Source organism: Pteropus medius, unplaced genomic scaffold, assembly GCF_902729225.1.
Source record: "Pteropus medius unplaced genomic scaffold, Ma_sr-lr_union100, whole genome shotgun sequence".
Taxonomy (NCBI): Eukaryota; Metazoa; Chordata; class Mammalia; order Chiroptera; family Pteropodidae; genus Pteropus; species Pteropus medius.
Window position 1 is genome coordinate 439,576 of NW_024348242.1, and position 9,354 is coordinate 448,929.

General features: G+C 60.9%; 1 long non-coding RNA gene across 2 annotated transcripts; it reads right to left on the minus strand.

Annotated features, from left to right (window-relative positions):
* Nucleotides 1-1,655: 1,655 nt before the first annotated feature.
* On the minus strand, nucleotides 1,656-8,652 carry LOC120615968 (uncharacterized). Of its 2 annotated transcripts, none has more exons than XR_005656402.1 (3): nucleotides 8,432-8,652; nucleotides 5,736-7,763; nucleotides 1,656-5,049 (listed from the first exon to the last, which is right to left on the minus strand). It is a non-coding gene; the product is annotated as an uncharacterized LOC120615968 (long non-coding RNA). The 2 variants fall into 2 exon arrangements; XR_005656401.1 differs by having other exon boundaries at nucleotides 8,158-8,652.
* Nucleotides 8,653-9,354: the final 702 nt, after the last annotated feature.

Genomic DNA, 9,354 nt, shown 5'->3' on the forward strand with positions numbered 1-9,354 from the left:
CAGTGTCCATGCTCTGTGCGAACTGCCACGAGGACAGTCCCGTCTGTCACGGAGGAATGTGCTTTCTACAAGATCCCAGCACGAGAGTCCCCTCAGGAGCCGGCGGGCCTGCAGGAAGTGGGGTTTTATGTTACTGTCACTTTAAAGGTGCCGTCGTTCCCCCATCAGCAGTGGAGAATGGCAGAGCTGTTGTGGGCACAGGACGGTCGTCGGCAAACGCCTATTGCCCTTTACGCATGTGTGAACATCCCGGCTGCCGTGACAAGTCACCTCGGGCCGGGTGAGTAGAAACGGAGCACATTCTTCCAGCCTGGAGGCCAGAAGTCCACAGCCAAGGCTCCAGGGCAGGGCCCTTCCTGCCTCCCCAGCACCTGCTGGCTGCTGGCCGCCTTGCGCTCCCCGCTGTCCAGGCGCCCAGCCTCCGCCTCCACTTCCCACAGCCAGCCCTCAACTCCCTGCTTCTGTTGTGAGGACAACAGTCATTGGACTCAGGGCCCACCCTCATCTGAGATGACCTCATCTTTACTAATGGCATCCTCAAAGACTCTATTTCCAACTAATGTCACATTCTAAGGTCCTGGGGCACATGCGTGTTTAGGGAACACTATTCAACCCGGTGCAATGTACACATATTGTTTAATGCTCACAGACTCCTGCGAGATCGGCACCTTGTTATCTCCAATTACAGGTGTGGACAACACGCACAGAGGGGCTGAGTGGCTCGTCCAAGGTCCCTTGCTGGGTAGGCACTTCAGTTACGTTAGATAGGATAAGGGTCTCAAGGTCTGGGCAGTTCTTACTAAATGTTGTTCTTGCTAAATATTAAAATGTAGCACAGCGATTTGCAGATGCAGCTGTAAACAGGATGAGCTTGACAGGAGCCCAGCCCCACAAGTGTAGCCAACTGCAAAGAAGAAGCTGACATATAAGTGACCAACAAAAGGGGAATTAACATATAATTGGCCAAATAGCATACAGGCAATGGCTATGCCCCCTCTGGGGGTCGGGTCGGGTCAGAGCTTTGGATGTGAATCCCCTGCCGCCTTTACGTGCTGCAAGTAAATCAAACCAAACCAAACCACAACTATGTCTAGTTCCTGAACGGAACACCCCAAGCATGAACCCCTTTAGCTTGGTAACGGTTCCTCGTTGCTGCTTAACACAGCACCCCCACATTTAGTGGCATACAACCAGGTCAGCACTCACTGCTGTCAGCAATCTGCGATCTGGGCAGGGCTTGGAGGGGACAGCTGGTCTTGGCTCCCCTTGGAGAGAGCTGAAGCTGAGGTCCTCTCCCAGGTCTGGTGGGTCAGCCTGAGACCTCATCTGGACACTGGCCTGTCCTCGAGGCCAGTGCTTCCTCACAGCTGGTTCCAGGTGCACATGTTAGAGCACAGGGAGAAACCCACGTGGAGACTGGCCACCCGATGACCGAGCCTCAGCAGGAGCGCGGCATCCCGGCTGGCCATCCTACCCAGCAAGACAGCCACTCATGGAGGAGGCTCATCTGGTCCCAAAGCGAGGGGACTGGGCCCTACCTCGTGGCAGCGGGGCTGTGGCAAGGTTCTGGAAGAGCAAGTGGGACCGGAAAATGTTGGGTTGGCCACTTTCGATACAATCTACTACTGTTGACCTAAAAGAGTAAAACCTCCAGGTATCTTACCAGCAAAGTGGGTTTATTCAGAAAGAGAAACTGCCATTCCTGACAATAAGCTATAGCAAAGCTCTAGGCAAATGGAGCACTCGAAAAGGAATGTTACTTTGCAGGAGGAAGTTGGGAGGAGCTGTTCTGAACAAAAGTCCTCTGGAGGAAGCAGAGTTCAGGGAGATGTTTCTTGGGAATAGTTGCTGGCAAGGAAGTAAACCTCCCTTGCTGGAGTAGTAACATTGTATCAGCTTGCAAGGTGCAGCTGTCCCCACCCGCCCCTAACTGAGGACTCTTCCCATCCTGGTCTGTAACTGGCATCCAGCGGTCCTGCACCCTCGGGCTCCCCCTTGTGGCCTCCTGGCTCCATTTTAAATGAGGTTTCCGTGTATTAATTTCACACCGCCTCCAGTGCAGGAAGAGACGAGTTACAAATCTCAGACATGGATTGCTTTGGTGGGTACCTGCTGCGCCAGGCCCGTGGCAGGCGCAGGTGCTGTACCTGGACCACTGCCGGGAGCAGCCCTCACATCACCTGTATGTGCATCGTCCTGTGTCCTACACACGTGATGTCATTTCATCCTGGGGCAGCTCCAGGAGGGAGGTGCTGTTATTACTCTATTTTATAGACGAGGAAACTGAGGCACCAAGAGGTTAGGTGATTTGTTCAAGGTCACACACATTAGTGGAGGCCACGTCAGTGTGGACGGTGAGGCTGCTCGTGGGCAGAGTGGCAGGCATGCTCAGGTGTGTGCAGGTGTGCCGGTGCCAGGCCTGGAAATGCAGGTGCTTCAGCATGTCTTACCCTAGACCCCTGCTGCCCAGGCCTCGTGTGGGAGGCCGGCCATCGCCTTCGCACCACCTGCCCCAGTCCTTGCCCCGCCCAGTCTGTTCTGGCCCATCTGGGCCACTGCCACCAGGCCCAGGTGGGATGTCCCCACACTGCCACCTGGTGGTCGCCGCCCCAGCACAGGGAAATTCCTGTACCTAGTCCGGGGCACCCAGGTGGTGTCTCCTGCACACCTGCCGATTCTGCAGGCTGAAGATTCAGACATGGGGTGGTCCCTGCCCAGCACCCATCACCCCCCCTTCCCCGCCTCTGCCTCGTCCCATACTGGGATTGCCACCCCGGAGTTGTTGGGAAGAATTCGGGAAACTAGAACATGGGCTGGAAGCATCCAGACCCTCTGCCTGAACAAAGACGAGTCCCCTGGTGAGAGGCGGCCTCCTCATCAAGGCTGTCACAGCCCCGGGAGGCCTCCCTGCCGCCATCCAGGTGCAGGGGCACTGGCCAGCTTGCCTGCAGGACAGAGGGCAGGGCTGGGGCAGGGCATCTGCAGGCCGAGCTGAGGTGGGCAGCTGGGCTCGTGTCTGGACAGGTGTCCTAAGGCCCCTGAGCTGTTTGGCCAGATGCATTTTCTGCTCAGCCACTCCACTACTGTCCCCACAGCCTGACCCAGTGCTGGGGCCACGTCCACTTCCCTGCCTCTCTCAAGCTGTCCTGACCCCACATGCTCTCACCCAGCCATCCATTCCCTTCCTCCCCAGGGTACAGGGAAGACATGACATGCTAGGCCAGCAACCTTCTGTGACTTCCATTCTGGGGACAGACTTGGGCTCTGGGAGACTCGTTACAAGTCAGTTTCAGGATGCGAAAGTGAGGTGCAGGACAGTGACTGGGGTGCCACCACGGACGGGTCCAGGAAGGCCGCCGAGGAGGCGACAGAGCTGAGACCTGGTGTTGCGGACCCAGGCCTGTGAAGCGGGGAGGCAGGAAGGGGTTGGCAAGCGCGAAGGCCCTGAGGCAGAGGGCAGACGCTCGTGGTCAGGGGTCCGGAGGGAGCGGGGGACAGCCCGCAGAGAGGAGCTCTGTTGGAGGGCTCAGACTTCTTCTTAGGAGGACAGGCAGCGTCTTGGACCAGTTTCCCTGGGAATCTAATCTTCCGGGGCAGGTGCTGTGTGTCTCCCCACCCCGCCTGGGTCCTTGTCAGAGACCGTCAGTTGGGGGGATGTTGGAACAGAGGTGCAGGAGGGAGCAGGCTGGCAGACCCCCGCTGTCCTCATCTGCTTTTCCACACGCAAGTCCTTCCTCACATCCACACACTGACAACCCAGCCGCAGGCGGAGGGATGAACGTGAACGGGGAGTCACCCCCTCTCAGGCCTGGCTCGGCCTGCACCGTTGCCCAGGGCAACCGCTGGAGCCTGGATGTGGGCGGCAACCTTAAAAACTGACTCCGCCTGCTGCCTTGGCCTCAGAGCGGATTAAATGGGAGCGTGAGCCTAGCGGAGACTAACTAGCGGAGACTAACTCGTTTAGGAACTGGACGTGTGACCCTCGCGGTTGCGGGTGGGGCGGCTGGCGCTGCGGCGTGGGTGGGCGTCTGCTCTCGGGACTCTGGGTCCTGGGGTTTCCCGCCGGTTCTCCCCTCCCTGTCTGCTGGGAGGAGGGTCCCGGGGCGCGGGAGGCACCCCGTCCAGTGTGCGGCTGGCCGGTTCCGTCTTCAGGCTAAAAAACAAGACGCCTCTCAGCCTCGCAGCCCAGAGATCCTGTTCCCAGCAGCGTCTAAGGTCTCCATGTGCGGCCACCTCGCCGTCTTTCTCCTGCTCAGGCCCAGCAGGCTCTCTTCGCTCTGCTCCGCCCCTGCGCCGGCACCTCCAGATGCCACCTGCTGGAGGGCACGCGTCCATGGCCCCAGCCCTAGAGGGTGGGCGGAGCCTGTGGCCCATTTCCGATGAGTGGAAACGGCAGAAGTCGTGGTGTGTCCCTTCTTGGACTGTGGAAGGACCCTGGCTTCGCCCATTCACTCTCTCGTCCTGCTGCCCTGATGAAGCCAGCAGCTGCCACAGTGAGAGCTGTCCCGTAGGGAGGCCCATATGACAAGTGACGGGGGTCTGACTCTCCGCTCCTAGGGCCCGGGAATGGGGCACAGGGCTGTTTCTCAGAAATGTTCAAATACCTTACTTCTAGATCCCTCAGGGATGACGGTGGCAGGGACTCTGGCGGTGTTGGGTGGAAGCATGGCCCTAGCCTGGCATCAAGGGGCTGAAGAGCTGGATTATCCGATTCCCGGGGCTCCGTCTGAGGGACGGGCGGGTCTGAGTCCTCTTGAGGGTGTCCCACTCCCCAGTCCAAACTGGGAGAGGTGACACCCCACAGCCCATGCCCTGCGGGGACCACACGCTCAGTTCGCTTGCACTCTTGGATGCTCTCACCACACCGCAGCGTGTCTGTGCTGTTGCTTACTGACGATGACAGTCTCCCTGGCACCTCCCGGGAAGAAGCTGCTCTTCACGTGGTTCCCACGCGTCTCTAAGGGGTCGCGTCGTGACCGCGCTGGGTGTAGATACCGACGCAGTCGCAGTGAACGGACATCTGATTCCCTCGCACTCGATTTTCTCAGGCTGCAGGATCAATTTGAGTCCATCAAGATCGTAATCCACAGTCTATTACCACCCGCCTCCTCCCCTCCATGTCCCTCGCTCTTTCAACTATCTCCCCTTTCCAGGAACTCAATCCTGCAGAAAAAGAAGCTGCACAGATACGAAGTAATGACCTTTATCTCTTTACAAGGAAATCTAATTAGGCGTGAAGGAGACAATTAGGCCCGGGGCCTGGGATGCGCCTGCCTGAGGCCATTGTCACCCTCCAGGGTGGCCATGACAAGGTACTTTGATCTCCCTAACAGCGTCCTCCTGGGGAGGTCCTCCTGCGTCTTTTCTGGAGGGTCCGGAGCATCTGAGGCTGAGTCAGCCCACAGACTTCCAGGATGGAGTTTCCGCTGTCCTAGTAGAAACCCAGAGTGCACAGCGGTGCTCGAGCATCGTGCACACATTAATCACTGAGTGTACACGCACCCCTGTGAGTAGGTACATTGTTAGCCCCATTTTACAGATGGCAAACGGGCACAGAGAGGCGAGTAACTCTCAGGGTCACACGGCTAGCGAGTGGCTGAGCTAGGGAGTGTTCAATGAGAAGCAATTCGGACTCTTTGTCAAAGCTTCCTCTCCCCTCCCCCCCACCGCCCCGTCCTGGGGATACCACGCTGTCCTGTCTGGTTCCAGGTGCAGTGGACGGCCATTGCACTTACCTGACCACGCCCCCCGTGTCTCCAGGTAGAACCACGTGTGCCTTCCGGGCTAGGTGTGCACAGGAGTGGACTAGCCCCCGGTCCAGCTTTGATTGGTTCCTGCTTCAGGACTGGCAGCAGCACCGCACAGTGATTGGTGCAGGACGAGCCCATCATCCGGGCTGTACCAATCAAAGTCAGGCCTGAGACTGTAGGTGGGGCTGACGGGAGAGAGGCCCATTGGGCAGCGAGCGGGCGCAACGCGGGTTTGGGGGCCTGTCGGCAGTCACCTGGCTTGAGAATGGAACCAATCATGGGACACACAGGGCTCACGGCGAAGAGAGCAGAGCCACGGGGGCACCAGGCTCTTCAACGCCGGCTCGGGGATGGTACATATAGCACTCCTCACTGTCCATCAGCCAAAGCAAGCCCAGTGGCCCCGGCCCAGGGAGCCTGGGCGCCTGCGGCAGTGTTAATGGCAGACGCGCACGCTGTGCTGAGCCTGTCACGTCGTCACCTCACTGAGCCAGGCAGCTGCCCTGACCGCCGGGGCCACAACTGGCCCGCTTCAGGTGAATGAGGCGGTTAGCAACCTCCTAACCGCCTGGCTCTGCTCCCGGGGTCGTCCCGCTTGTCTTCCTGAAGAAGGGCCCGGCTGGGACCCCCAAGCTAGAGCCACGCGCGACCCATGGGAGCTGAACACGGCGAGCAGTCGCTTAGATCCACTTGCGCTCACGTGGCTGGGGTGCTTCGGTTTCTCCTTTGTGCCTGTTTAAAGGGCACATGAGCCCTAAAGGCCCGTCCAGGTGGCCGTGAGCGTCTGGGTGTCCACCCCAGGGAGTCCAGCCCATGCGGCAACGCTGTTCCTGCCGCAGCCACGTCCTGGGCAAGTTCAGAAACCCTGGAGGTCTCGGGGAGGGGAAGTGGTGAGTGGCCAAGGTGGTCTGGACCCTGAGTCCTGGACGCCTCCGCGGCAGGAGCGACACTAGTCTGGCAGCTTTCTTACCCTGAATTGCCAGGTAAGAAATTCAGCTCCCCAGACCACGTGGGGGGACTACCGTGGAGGGACCACGTGCAGGGACCAGTCGGTCTTGCCACAAAGGACTCTAGCAATCCAATTAAAAAAATTGCCTCTTGGTAAGGAGAAAGGGAGGTTAGATACTCATCAATGGCCTGGGAACAAAGAGAAGGTAGCGACCAACTACTGATTTAAGGTCATTGGGCTCCACGGTGCCGGAGGCGTGGCCTGGGGGTTCCCAGATATCCACGTACTCTCTGGTGCGACTGTCAGAAACCGCCTGAGCCAGGGACGCGTCCCCCACCCCCTACACACACACAGGGGTCGTGACGGCACCTGTCCCTGATGGCTTGGGGACATCTCATAATGGCTCCGTCCGGGGGGGAGCGGGGAAGGAGACAGCTGGAGGAACATGACCCGTCTCACTGGAGTCCTGCGTGCGTCCCCGCGGGGCAGGCCGCCAGGCCGGCCCTCCACCATAGGCGCCCAGGACAGGCCCTCTGTCCCGACCCCGAGGCCCGTCCGCCCAGGTTCCTGCTTCACCCGCGACCTGGCTGACCCCACCAGAAGGCGGGCGGCCTCCTCCGTCTTGGTCCATTTGGGGCCCTAATTCACCTGCAATGGAGAATGTCGCCAGCGGGTGAGAGCCAGCAGGACAGAGGAAGCGTGGCGAGAGCCGGGCGCAGGCACTCGGTTTGGGGCGGAGCTCACGGCTCGCGTGTGCCGGCTTGACGTCCGCGGGCGTCTCGGACACCGGGGCGAAGCTGGAGGGAGCTGGGAGGTCCCACCGTGGGGACTGCGGTGGACTCGCTCTGGAAACGGCCCGGGAAGGCTTCTCCTTCCCCCGTGGGAGACGCGAAGCTGGGGCAGCTGCCCCACGGGGGCTGGCAGCAGCACTGGGGGGCCAGGCACGGTCCGTCGGTCAGAAACCCGGCTTCGCGGATCGGGTCTTCGCTCTGCCCCGGCTCACCGTGCCCGGCACGGCTCACTTAAGGAGGTGATTTAACCTTGCAGGGCCTCGGCTTCCTCATCTGTAACACGAGAGAACGATCGTTCACACCTGATACACTCTGCGGGAGGGAGGAGAAACCGCCCCAAAGTGATGCGGGCACGGGCTGGGCGGGGAGCACTCGGCTGGGGCGCCGAGCGGGGAGGCGGTCACGTGACCGAGAACTGGGACAGAGCAGCCTTCTCGTAACGAGTGGTCGCTGATTATTTTACCACATGTCCAGTTTCTATCCCCGATTTAACGTGGCCGTGAGCTCTTGGGAGTTGTGGGGTCTTCCTGAGGACGGCCCCGCTGGAGGCCAGACAGGGGCCCTGCCTGGTGCGGGGACGCTGCCCTCTGCCTGGGAGGGGCCCGGGGTAGGCGGGGGTGAGCGGGGTGGGGGGCAGGGGGAAGGGGAGGAGGCGGGGACACCTCACCCTCTGACGAGGCTCGTTAGGACAGGCGAAGCTGCCCCGCTGGTTTCCATCTGGGCTCAGCTGCAGTGGGGGCCGGCTGACCCCCAAACCTTCCCAGCGGAGCCCCATCAAAGACCCCATTGATTTGCCGTCCCCCTCACTTCCCATCACAGCAGCTGCCACCTAATCAGGCCTCTGCAAACCTTTCAGGCCACTGGCGGTTGCCACGATGACTAAATGACCCATAACAGCCCCTGCCTGCTTCTATAAATGAAGGATGGGGTGGGTTTCCTACCGACACCCGGCAGTTACAGGAAGGGGGAAGGAGCGCCGACGAGGTGACGCGCGCCGAGGACTCGGGGTGTGGGGGGAGGCCGCCCGCCCGTGGGGCCGTGTGGGGTCCCGTGGGCTCCCCTCACAACTGCTCTGGCCCTGGCCGGGGAGGGCGGCCCACAGGCGTCACTCGCAGCGGCCGCCGTGCGGGGAGAGCGTGCGGGCAGTGCGTCCCCAGTCCGGTTCCTGCTGCCGGTGGCCGCACACAGAGCACGGCCAAGCCCGACACCTAGTGGACGGAGGGGGCATCGCCCTGGGGTCCACAGGCTGGGTGGGCCCCGCACTGTGGGTGGATCCGCAGCCCTACCGCCTCGGTGCCTTTATTTGCTGGGGCGGGGGGCATCCAGGCGTGGGAAAGGTGAGCTACAGGTACTGGAAGGGGACTCGCCTTCCCTTAGGGAGAAACCACAGTAGCCCTGCCCATCTGGGAGAGCCAGTCCTGGCCCCAGTCCCACGGGGCCTTGGCTGTGCTTTCACCCAAGGTTGCGTGTGCCCCGGCCTGCAGGTGGGGGGATGAGGTCCTTGCCCAGGCTGGGGGTGTTCCTGGGGCTCAGCCAGGTGGGAGCGGGGCTCACAGGGCTGGGATATGTGGCTTCCTCCCTGGCTTCTGGCTGCTGTTCGGGGGGCCTCTGCCCAGTCCCCTGAGCCAAACCCGTCTGCCCTGCAAATGTCCAGGTCCTCCCTGGGCACCAGCAGCCTGCCACTCCCATGCCCACCTGCTCTGCTCCTACCTGGGTCTTCAAGCCCAGAGGATGTGCGGAGCTGCATTCAGCCTGAACCTGTGCCTTCTCCAGGGGTGGAGAGCCCTGTTCTCATCGCGGCTGTGACGTGGGCAAGCCACCCAGCCCCTCTGGACATCCAGCAGGAAGTGATGGGACAGGCCCT